The sequence below is a fragment of the Panulirus ornatus genome, chromosome 66 (assembly GCF_036320965.1).
Source record: "Panulirus ornatus isolate Po-2019 chromosome 66, ASM3632096v1, whole genome shotgun sequence".
Taxonomy (NCBI): Eukaryota; Metazoa; Arthropoda; class Malacostraca; order Decapoda; family Palinuridae; genus Panulirus; species Panulirus ornatus.
Window position 1 is genome coordinate 18,845,210 of NC_092289.1, and position 13,068 is coordinate 18,858,277.

At 38.9% G+C, this 13,068-nt stretch overlaps 2 long non-coding RNA genes across 2 annotated transcripts; one reads left to right on the plus strand and one right to left on the minus strand.

Annotated features, from left to right (window-relative positions):
• Positions 1-419: 419 nt before the first annotated feature.
• Positions 420-9,499, minus strand: LOC139746936 (uncharacterized). Its single transcript, XR_011712268.1, has 4 exons — positions 9,485-9,499; positions 5,015-5,086; positions 2,322-2,405; positions 420-890 (listed from the first exon to the last, which is right to left on the minus strand). It is a non-coding gene; the product is annotated as an uncharacterized lncRNA (long non-coding RNA).
• Positions 9,500-9,708: 209 nt separating this feature from the next.
• On the plus strand, positions 9,709-11,623 carry LOC139746935 (uncharacterized). Its single transcript, XR_011712267.1, has 3 exons — positions 9,709-9,780; positions 10,702-10,783; positions 11,230-11,623. It is a non-coding gene; the product is annotated as an uncharacterized lncRNA (long non-coding RNA).
• The last annotated feature ends 1,445 nt before the right edge of the window (positions 11,624-13,068 follow it).

Consider the following 13,068-nt stretch of genomic DNA (forward strand, 5'->3'; position numbering starts at 1 on the left):
TAACTAGATATGTTAACCGTGTGAATTGTAAAGTTTGTGGTCAAGATTTTAATACAAAAGTGGAACACCATGTCTTAGAATGGAGAAAAAAATAGAGCCTTTTTAGGATAGATCTAAACAAACCCTGCAAGAAATGTCACCACATCTTATGTGTTAGTAACAAGATACCTGAATTTTTAAGTCTTTATCCACTTTCTGCGTCTAGTTGGTAAAACGTACCCTATGAAACTATGTAATGTATGTACTGAAATACGAATTGTAGCATCTTATGTGATATCAACCCACTGGGGTCTGACTAAAACCCTTTGTGACCTCTGTAATCCTTTTGCGCTACCACTCACAGGATGAACCTGAGGTGCACAATAAACTTGCTGGGGACACCGGCACAAATCAATCATAAACCATAAAATGAAAAATACTTTGTCTTCTTAACACATTTACCAAAGTTTATTTATTATCACCTGGAAGTACAAAGCAACAGAAAGGCTCAAACAGGAAAGGTGAATCATGAAGAATTTTCTTCATTTTCAAACTTGAGATAATACAAACAGCAAATGATTCTCTTGCAGTATATGTTTTCTTCTCTGTAACAAAAAAGAAAAAATGATTCCGAATTATTGACCGAGAAGTGTAGGAATTTTCAGTACACTTGAGAACTCGGAATCATTTCACTGACATGCTCATCAGACGCACGACATGGGACTCAGTCTTGAAGACACCTCTCCGATGATTTCAGATCCACTCCCTTCGTCCTTAACCATATTGTAGTGGTAAACAGCATACGCAGTTTCCACACAAGCCGAGATTACTGTGTATATTCTTCGGACAGCCTTCTGGATCCCCACACCAGCCTCCATCATTGTGGCATTGATAATCAAACCTGGGGCAGCCTGAGAGGGTAGTAAGAAAAGAAACATTAAGAAATATGCAAAGCGGGTATTCTTTTCTTCTCTTATGCCGATTCATCTGAAAACAGATGAGAAAAGGGATGTTAAGGAAATTAATGGTTACAAGTGTTTCCAGGATCAGTTACTGGCTACTGTGACACCAGCATCCTGCCACCTTACCTGTGGACAGAGAGGAGGGTCAGGGAAGTTAGTGGCTGGACACTGGCTACTGTGACACCAGCATCCTGCCACTTTACCTGTGGACAGAGAGGAGGGTCAGGGAAGTTAGTGGCTGGACACTGGCTACTGTGACACCAGCATCCTGCCACTTTACCTGTGGACAGAGAGGAGGGTCAGGGAAGTTAGTGGCTGGACACTGGCTACCTTGAACTAGAAGAAGTATTCATTCCACCGTACACCTCCCTATGTCTCGTGTTAACCACCTCGAGGGAAAGGGACCAATGATTCTAAGGTGTTAGAATGACCATATGTCACACTGATTTTCCAAATTCAACCAAATGTGCCTCAGCCTTCTGTACACTTCCCCTAGCGCCTCACCACTCTCTCTGATCCTTCTACTTGGCTCTCAGATCCTCTACGCCCACATGAGCGGAACGTTTTAGCTCGGCTATTGTAAATAGAATGATAAAGAAAAGAGTGGAAGATTCCCTGGTGGCAATACTACCTCAAGAAGAAGTTATCCATCCCCTGAAGAAAGATCTACGCGGAAGGTGTTTCATACCACTCGATCATTGTCATCTGCCATCCAGAAAATAATGATTATCTCTTGAGTTCTATGAATTCTTGGTCGAAACAGTAACTTTTCATTCAAACTGAGGTAAGTTAAGGTATTGTGTTTACTGTCCAATGAGTAATGTTTCACGGTTAGAACAACTGGTGAGACACCAATGTCATCTCGAAGGTTAAGACAATGTATTAATTTCCCATTCTAATGTTCTACAGTATTCCAGGACACGACTATAGTTAAGGGAATTGTAAATTATCATTTGTCCAGATGAGAATATATTGTCCAAAGACTCCGCAGATATTTTTTCTCTATAACAGGCAATAAAATAGATTGAAAATAAGGTCTATATCGCAGTAGGCTTTAAATCCTCCACATCTTTACCATCTCCTTTGCACTATGTTCATGATAAAGTTTCCCACACGCGGTACTAAAGTAATTTTGATTTATAGTTATCAGTTTTGTGGTCACTCAACATATACTGGGATCATTCAAAGTTCACAGATCATAATATGCTATACGATTTAGTCATGTTGAAAGTCCTACGGTCATCACGTACAAAGAAATCATAATTACTGGGCACAAAAGCCGTTACGTAGATAAACCAAAGACTAGTATAAACATGTCACTTGTCAGGTAACAAGGTCACCTTATAGAAAGGCTACGTGTGAGGGACAAAGGTTACTTACCATATCCTTCGATGGCAATTACCATTCCCACCATCACCAATGACAGTAGGAGCAGTATGGCCTGTGTGTTCATCTTTCCCATTCCTGTTAGAAAAAAAAAATAAAAATATTAGTATAGATATTCGAGGTGTATTGAAAATAATTCACTTTTTGGTAAATCAAACATAAAACGCAGAAGTAAATCAAAAGAAAAGGTTCAATAGAATTTTTGTATCTCATTCATGACATTATGCATTCGGTGCTAAACCAGTGGTTATATGTTTCATTATCTATAGGTGGGGTATAGAAAGAACATATTTATATTAGTACCATGAAAAGGAACCACTCTCACTTAAGCTTTTCGTCCAGATCTTAGTGAGGACCTACTTATTTCTGAGCCCTGCCTCGGCAATGGAGGGGCCGAAGTAAGGATTACTTGCTGTGGCAGCGTTGAAGTCTTTGGATTACATGCTACGGATGCATCGAAGTCTCCGTCGAAGCTGGTTTGGTGGGCAGTGAAACTTTTTAAGATATATTGGTACAGCAGCACTGAAGGTTTTACGGCAGTTGGTACAATTACGTTGCAGTATTAACAGTAGCAATAATGGCTCTTACAGCGACACTGTAATCTTACCAGTAGCGGGTACAGGGATACTGTAATCTAAGCAGTAGCTGAACACTTTAGTCTTAAAATTAACTGATATGGTGGCTCTGTAATCTTAATAGTAGCTGCTTCTCTATGGTAAATACACTGTCAGATTTTATATCAAGGATGCTGTTGTCTTTGATTCTACCTGACAAGACCTTTTCAAGAAAGGGAGCTGCTGAAACCAGCGTGGTTGCGACAGTATTTTCAATATGACAGTATTTTCAAGCTGGTAGAAAAGAAAATATATCTGTGATATGCATGAAAGTACAGCATGGTGATATGACATGAACTCAACCCAAAGATATTAATCTCCATGAAGGATTTGAAACGCAGTCCACAAATGAGTCAGTTTCCATCTTCAGTATTCGATTTTTTTTTGCCCAATCTTTCCTAATGATATGGATGATAACATACAATTATCGAAAGATAACATATTGTGGTTATACTTCTCGTAGATTGGCTTTCTTCAAGGAAGACCAGGATTTTCAGGGATAGCTGTGGTTCTTTGTGCACGTTACATTTACTGAAGGAGATTATTACTGAGTGGCTATGTTAATGTCTTGGCTGTCAGCAGCGTGAGTGACGCATGTATAGGAAACAATTGTTACTTACATATTGACACACCATATGAATACATACCCGTGATATATGAATACATACCCATGATATATGAATACATACCCATGATATATGAATACATACCCATGATATATGAATACATACCCATGATATATGAATACATACCCATGATATATGAATACATACCCATGATATATGAATACATACCCATGATATATGAATACATACCCATGATATATGAATACATACCCATGATATATGAATACATACCCATGATATATGAATACATACCTATGATATATGAATACATACCCATGATATATGAATACATACCCGTGATATATGAATACATACCCATGATATATGAATACATACCCATGATATATGAATACATACCCATGATATATGAATACATACCCATGATATATGAATACATACCTATGATATATGAATACATACCCGTGATATATGAATACATACCTATGATATATGAATACATACCCATGATATATGAATACATACCCATGATATATGAATACATACCCATGATATATGAATACATACCTATGATATATGAATACATACCCATGATATATGAATACATACCCATGATATATGAATACATACCCATGATATATGAATACATACCCATGATATATTTGTCAGCAATGCGATTATCATCCATGACATGAACAATACTGGATAAGCTGGTCAACTCGGAACTCCCGCGGCTCTTCAATAAGCGTAGAGCAAACAGCGTATGGCCAACCATACGGAGAAATACCGAGGAAAGCCAAGAGCAGTAAAATATGATAGATACTGCAAATCTATCCACAACACCCACCTCTCTTAGGCCACGAATCCCTGCAGGTTCCACCAAGCCTACATCAGTTCTTTGCAGATACAGTGAGAGGGAGGAGTAAGACATAAGCTGTAAAGGTCAAAGTACAAAAACCAATATTCCTTCTTTTCTTACGGCGTGGTGCGCCGGGCGAATAGCCTCCCTCACCGGCAGCCAGTGCTGCAACGCCATAACCTTGGGTGACCGCCAGCCTCTCCTCACGGAAGAGTGAGAGAGACCGCATAGGAACAACTGACGTGGGTGGGAAAAAAAAAGGAGACTGAACTCTGTAAGAACAGAGGCCTCGTCAGTGTGATGTAGTATGGACGATCGGTATCTAACACGTTTGCTTATTTTGCTGTCAAAAGCAGGAAAGGAACGGCCTCACCAACCCAGAAAAGGAGATAAGTGTTGACGCGGTATCACATAAGACGTGTGTGCAATATGTCCTCAAACCTGACTAGAGATAAGAAAAATGCAGCTGTAAGATCTATGTGTCACTAATATTTCTGAAAGATATAGACTTATAACCTTCAGTCACACGCACCTAGTGTCAGGACTAGAGATATTTCAGCATCTCTGGATAAACAGATATTAACTTAAATCTATACTTGATTCTCGAAAGCACTGGACGTGCTATCCTACCTTTTGATGTCGCTGGAACTGCGGGTGACAGGACACTGTGATGGGAGACAAGCCCATTCACTCACTTATATACTGAAAGACATGTAACCAGATATTACCACTAAGAAAAAATATAGATTGATATTTCTTGTTCATTACGCGGATCATTGTTGATAGGCCAAATAATGTCAAATATATGACTATACATATACATATAAAACCGCCCACTCAGTAAGTTACATGAAGGAATGATGAAATATATGAAATTTTCCTTCGTTCTGATACTGAAAACACCCTCGGCAACCACTTCCTAAAGCCAGAAGTATATGCAAAAGATTAGTGTTGGCCTCGGAATGCCGTGTTCTCTCCCACTATTAACTCATCTCTCTCTCTCTCTCTCTCTCTCTCTCTCTCTCTCTCTCTCTCTCTCTCTCTCTCTCTCTCTCTCTCTCTCTCTCTCTCTCTCTCTCTCTCTCTCTCTCTCTCTCTCTCTCTCCGTCCCTCGCGTGAACTGAATGAAGAGCGAAGTATTCCTTGCGACTTTCTTCTTTCTCCCTCTTTTTTATTTTTTTCTTTTTCTTTTTTTTATTTTTTTTTTTTTTTTTTTTTCACTATGAACATCACTGCCTTCAGGGGTAAGGTGTAAAAACACCTGCCGAGCCTTGATTTAATTCCTCATTCTACTCCATATTTCCACCCCCCCTCATTATATATATATATATATATATATATATATATATATATATAATATATATATATATATATATATATATATATATATATGTGTGTGTGTGTGTGTGTGTGTGTGTGTTTATATATGACTGTGCATTTACCGTGACAACAATGTTGCTGTAATGACTATATGACCTTCATGAATATGAGTCAACAGAGTAATGCCTCGCTGGCGCTTTAGAATATCTCATTATCAACACAGTCACTTCTTTGTCTTAACCACAAGGAAGGTTTTATATATATATATATATATATATATATATATATATATATATATATATATATATATATATATATATATATATATATATATATATATATATATATATATATATATATATATATATATATATATATATATATATATATATATCATATATACGTATATATAATATTTATCCCTGGGGATAGGGGAGAAAGAAAACTTCCCACGCATTCCTCACGTGTCGTAGAAGGCGACTAAAGGGGACGGGAGCGGGGGGGCTGGAAACCCTCCCCTCCTTGTATTTTAACTTTCTAAAAGGGGAAACAGAAGGAGTCACGCTGTGAGTGCTCATCCTCCTCGAAGGCTCAGATTGGGGTGTCTGAATGTGTGTGGATTTAACCAAGATGAGAAAAAAGGAAAGATAGGTAGTATGTTTGAGGAAAGGAACCTGGATGTTTTGGCTCTGAGTGAAACGAAGCTCAAGGGTAAAGGGGAAGAGTGGTTTGGGAATGTATACGCATGTAAGTAGGAGAGATGGCCACAGAGCGTTATTGGATTACGTGTTAATTGATAGGCGCGCGAAAGAGAGACTTTTGGATGTTAATGTACTGAGAGGTGCAACTGGAGGGATGTCTGATCATTATCTTGTGGAGGCGAAGGTGAAGATTTGTAAAGGTTTTCAGAAAAGAAGAGAGAATGTTGAGGTGAAAAGAGTGGTGAGAGGAAGTGAGCTTGGGAAGGAAACTTGTGTGAGGAAGTACCAGGAGAGACTGAGTACAGAATGGAAAAAGGTAAGAACAGGGGACGTAAGGGGAGTGGGGGAGGAATGGGATGTATTTAGGGAAGCAGTGATGGCTTGCGCAAAAGATGCTTGTGGCATGAGAAGCGTGGGAGGTGGGCAGATTAGAAAGGGTAGTGAGTGGTGGGATGAAGAGGTAAGAGTATTAGTGAAAGAGAAGAGAGAGGCATTTGGACGATTTTTGCAGGGAAATAATGCAAATGAGTGGGAGATGTATAAAAGAAAGAGGCAGGAGGTCAAGAGAAAGGTGGAAGAGGTGAAAAAGAGGGCAAATGAGAGTTGGGGTGAGAGAGTATCACTAAATTTTTGGGAAAATAAAAAGATGTTTTGGAAGGAGGTAAATAAAGTGCGTAAGACAAGGTAGCAAATGGGAACTTCAGTGAAGGGGGCAAATGGGGAGGTGATAACAAGTAGTGGTGATGTGAGAAGGAGATGGAGTGAGTATTTTGAAGGTTTGTTGAATGTGTTTGATGATAGAGTCGCAGATATAGGGTGTTTTGGTCGAGGTGGTGTGCAAAGTGAGAGGGTTAGGGAAATGATTTGGTAAACAGAGAAGAGGTAGTAAAAGCTTTGCGGAAGATGAAAGCCGGAAAGGCAGCGGGTTTGGATGGTATTGCAGTGGAATATATTAAAAAAGGTGGTGACTGTATTGTTGACTGGTTGGTAAAGTTATTTAATGTATGTATGACTCATGGTGAGGTGCCTGAGGATTGGCGGAATGCTTGCATAGTGCCGTTGTACAAAGGCAAAGGGATAAAAGTGAGTGCTCACATTACAGAGGTATAAGTTTGTTGAGTATTCCTGGGAAATTATATGGGAGGGTATTGATTGAGAGGATGAAGGCATGTACAGAGCATCAGACTGGGGAAGAGCAGTGTGGTTTCAGAAGTGGTAGAGGATGTGTGGATCAGGTGTATGCTTTGAAGAATGTATGTGAGAAATACTTGGAAAAGCAAATGGATTTGTATGTTGCATTGATGGATCTGGAGAAGGCATATGATAGAGTTGATAGAGATGCTTTGTGGAAGGTATTAAGAATATATGGTGTGGGAGGCAAGTTGTTAGAAGCAGTGAAAAGTTTTTATCGAGGATGTAAGGCATGTGTACGTGTAGGAAGAGAGGAAAGTGATTGGTTCTCAGTGAATGTAGGTTTGCGGCAGGGGTGTGTGATGTCTCCATGGTTGTTTAATTTGTTTACGGATGGGGGTTGTTAGGGAGGTGAATGCAAGAGTTTTGGAAAGAGGGGCAAGTATGCAATCTGTTGGGGATGAGAGAGTTTGGGAAGTGTCAGTTGTTGTTCGCTGATGATACAGCGCTGGTAGCTGATTCATGTGAGAAACTGCAGAAGCTGGTGACTGAGTTTGGTAAAGTGTGTGAAAGAAGAAAGCTGAGAGTAAATGTGAAAAAGAGCAAGGTTATTAGGTACAGTAGGGTTGAGGATAAGTCAAGTGGGAGGTAAGTTTGAATGGAGAAAAACTGGAGGAAGTGAAGTGTTTTAGATAAATGGGAGTGGACTTGGCAGCGGATGGAACCATGGAAGCGGAAGTGAATCATGGTGTGGGTGAGGGGGCGAAGGTTCTGGGAGCGTTGAAGAATGTGTGGAAGTCGAGAACATTATGTCGGAAAGCAAAAATGGGTATGTTTGAAGGAATAGTGGTTCCAACAATGTTATATGGTTGCGAGGCATGGGCTATGGATAGAGTTGTGCGGAGGAGGGTGGATGTGCTGGAAATGAGATGTTTGAGGACAATATGTGGTGTGAGGTGGTTTGATCGAGTAAGTATAATAGGGTAAGAGAGATGTGTGGTAATAAAAAGAGTGTGGTTGAGAGAGCAGAAGAGGGTGTTTTGAAATAGTTTGGTCATATGGAGAGAATGAGTGAGGAAAGATTGACCAAGAGAATATATGTGTCAGAGGTGGAGGGAACGAGGAGAAGTGGGAGACCAAATTGGAGGTGGAAAGATGGAGTGAAAAAGATTTTGAGTGATCGGGGCCTGAACATGCAGGAGGGTGAAAGGCGTGCAAGGAATAGAGTGAATTGGAACGATGTGGTATACTGGGGTCGACGTGCTGTCCATGGATTGAACCAGGGCATGTGAAGCGTCTGGGGTAAACCATGGAAAGTTCTGTGGGGCCTGGATGTGGAAAGGGAGCTGTGGTTTCGGCAGGCCAGCTAGAGACTGAGTGTGAACGAATGGGGCCTTTGTTGTCTTTTCCTAGCGCTACCTCACACACATGAGGGGGGAGGGGGTTGTTATTCCATGTGTGGCGAGGTGGCGATGGGAATGAATAAAGGCAGACAGTATGAATTATGTACATGTGTATATATGTATATGTCTGTGTGTGTATATATATGTGTACATTGAGATGTATAGGTATGTATATTTGCGTGTGTGGACGTGTATGTATATACATGTGTACGTGGGTGGGTTGGGCCATTCTTTCGTCTGTTTTCTTGCGGTACCTCGCTAACGCGGGAGAGAGCGACAAAGGAAAATAGATATGAATATATATATATATATATATATATATATATATATATATATATATATATATATATATATATATACCAAAAGGTCATTTTGTTACGTTAAGTCAGGACATTAACTCCGTCAATGGAAGAGTTTCTCTTTCAAAAGAAATCTATCATTCACTGCTCCTGGGTGGGGCGCAGTCTTGAGTCCATGACGTCAAACATAGGTGATAGGGCAGGAGTGACGCAAGTCTTGCATATCAAGTTCTGAGAAAGACTTACCTTCTATTCTTTTTCTGGTTAATCTAGCGGTTATCGAATAATGTATTTTACTATGTCGATGACATAGCTAATTGAAGGGTTATTTTACTTCCGCATCTACCTCATTTATTTTGCAAAGTAATTTTACGTAAGCAGATATTCCGTCAGCGTTTAGAAATTCTTGATATGCATAGAAGATATGAAATAGATATTCCCAACTGACATCCCGGGTTCACTTGCTCTAAGGTATAAAAACAGTGGGCAGTAACCGTTGCACACCAGTCTCCTACTGAAAGCAGGTCCATCTAGATTTGAAGGTAAAAGCTCACAAGGTTTTCAAGAATTATTCTTTTTAAACTTGCTCTCTCCGTGTTGTTCATCGAGAGGTGTTGTACTCTTAGCAGCACATCCATTGTCCCTATCCTACACACTAGGGTTAAAAACTGGTGGGAAGCCATGATGGCGTCAAGAAACATTTCAGAAGTTATGTGTTCATGAAGATAGAATGATCATCTGTATCTGCTATTCCCGATTCACTTGTAAGCTTAAGAACATTTGGGTTAATGATACATGTAATATTTTACATAACACCACCTATCATCTCGCTCGTTTTCCATGGTTCATTATAAGTTCATTGTACTCCAATCTGAGTAAGGTTTTTCGTAATTGGTAGTGATATCAACAACGATCAATATTGCTATGATTTATTTCGTCAGTCTCTGACCTCAGCAACATATTAAACTACACCATTGGGCTATGTTCCAGCATCTCCCATCCTGCTAGCGCTAAGGAAATAAACATACAACAAGAATATCCATAAAGGGTTAGAGAAATTATGAGTTGGATCTTTCAGCGTACTCCAATGTCCATACGAAGTATTGGTAGTGAGGAATATATCTTAAAAGAACTACTTTATCATCTATATTTCACATACTCACATATGTATATATATGAAGAACATCCTGTATATGAGTTTACCTCCCGTTAGTTTATCAGACTTAATGATATTCAATAATATTGATGCACCGCTGCTCTTCACATTGTTAGAATCGATGGTGGCTTAATATCATGGTGCAACACGTTATGCTTGTTTGGCATTAGTGAGAGGTAGTTATGATTATTTTTAGGTGAGTGATATCAGATTCGCAGCTGAAGCTGATAAGATGTGCAATGATTTAAACAGGTTCTGATCTCATATTTTTGGATGAGAGTAGGACTAAATTCTCTCTTCTCTTCAGGTTTCTTGAAAGATGAACTCCAAGGCGATTATACTGCTTGTTCTGGTGGTGTTCATGGTAGCCATCATTGCGGAGGTTAATGGTAAGTTTTTCTTTTTTATACAATATGTTGACTTTAGTTCATGATGATAGAACTGCATTTGTTACCTTAGCACGTGAAAGTCCATCTTACATGGTGAATTAAATCCCTTATTACCTAGTGATTGACAGTAGTATATTTAGCAATACCTTATTGTACCTTTCACTCACTTCCAATGACATATCACTACTGATCATTACGAATTTCAAGAAGGGGCACATATATAAATACCTCCTTATTTCTATCACTCCCATTTGACCGTATACATCATCTGTCACCTTGTCGTTTCACTCACAAATGTCAGTCAAAAATATCTGGAAGCACTTTCCCGATATCACCTTCCCTGGCCCTCCCCTGTGTACACAGGTAATGTGTCCTGATCCTGGTGACACTGTAATGAATATCTAGCCATCCAAAATTTGCCTGAATCTATTCTTTTTCCTTTCAAGGTTGCTCGTCTACCTATCTATGTAATCAACTTGGAGGCAGGTGCAGAAGAGCCTGTAGTGGGACGAGATTCCCTGGCTTATGTTCAAGCAGTAGCTGTATTTGCTGTGTTGATTCAGGTCGTAAGTAGCAGAGATGAACCTAAACCAACAGAAGAAAATCAGAGACCCTGGAATCGAAGCCTTCGCTAATCTTCTTCGTAAATTGTCTTTTTTGATGACGAACCCATCGTTGTTTGGATCTTCCTCAGTATACTGATGATTTTGAGTTCGCAAATGTTTAGAACTGCTTGCTTCTGCTTTTAAACAAAAAGAAATTCATCACTAGTTTAACATTGTTGTTTCTTTTTTTCATCTATGTCTCCATGGTAAAGATGGCAATAAAACTGCAAATATCTGATGAACTTACTTCACCTTATCCCTTGTATATCTTTGATTTGAATGAAGTGGTTAACAGCTGCAATATTTGCTATGTGTTTATAACGTGTATCAGATATATTTTCGCTGAATGATAATCGAGCAAGTGATAACCTTTGAATCAAACTCACACATACATACTACAGGTCAAGCATCTAATGTTCACCTCCACGTAACTGGATGATGTTAAAGTCTTATAATCGAGCTAGTAAAGCCAGCATTCGTGAGTGGTAGATGTTACGAATAATGAACTTCTGTAACAAGTCTAAGAAACATTAGATAAAATGTTGCAGATATATGAGACGATAATTATAAATATTCTTATGACCTCGCCTGAAAGTTTAAGATGACAGGAATCTTGAGATATATTTGACCATTGTGCTGGACTTGTTCAGAAAGTTTCTGTGGTTCAACAATTTTAGTCGACATGACTTATTGGAGAAGTTATAGATGTATTATGTGAGGTGTGTGGAAAGACACTTTTGTATCTTGACATCTTGCGGTGCTGTCCTATTATCAATATCACTGATGTATATGAGAACAAGAACTGGTCCCAAGAGTGAACCTTATGGCACTCCACTTGTTATGACAGACCAATCGAAGCTTGATCATAAGCCATATGACTTAATTTCTACCATTGATATTTGATACTGAACCTTATCGAAAGCTCTTTCGAAAGTTCAGGTAGATAACATCTATCTATCTATCTAATCTAACTATCTATCTATTTCCTTAAAATCATTATTATACTTGAACGCCGTTCCCAGCTTCAGTTTGTTAGCGCCAGGAAACAGACAAAAATCGACCCATCCTTTTCTATTCCATATATTTTCTATACATGAAATTTGCTCATTTTTGAGTACTTATTAAGGGTCAGCTTTTTATCAAAAATAAATCTGTGTTTATGACTAGTTGGTCATACCACAAGCAATTTTGACGACATACACAAAAGTGTCTTTCCACACACCTCACATAATACATCTATAACTTTTCCAATAAGTCATGTCGACTAAAATTGTTGAACCACAGAAACTTTCTGAATAAGTCCAGCACAATGGTCAAATATATCTCAAGATTCCTGTCATCTTAAACTTTCAGGCGAGGTCATAAGAATATTTATAATTATCGTCTCATATATCTGCAACATTTTATCTAATGTTTCTTAGACTTGTTACAGAAGTTCATTATTCGTAACATCTACCACTCACGAATGCTGGCTTTACTAGCTCGATTATAAGACTTTAACATCATCCAGTTACGTGGAAGTGAACACTAGATGCTTGACCTGTAGTATGTATGTGTGAGTTTGATTCAAAAGGTTATCACTTGCTCGATCATCATTCAGCGAAAATATATCTGATACACGTTATAAACACATAGCAAATATTGCAGCTGTTAACCACTTCATTCAAATCAAAGATATAC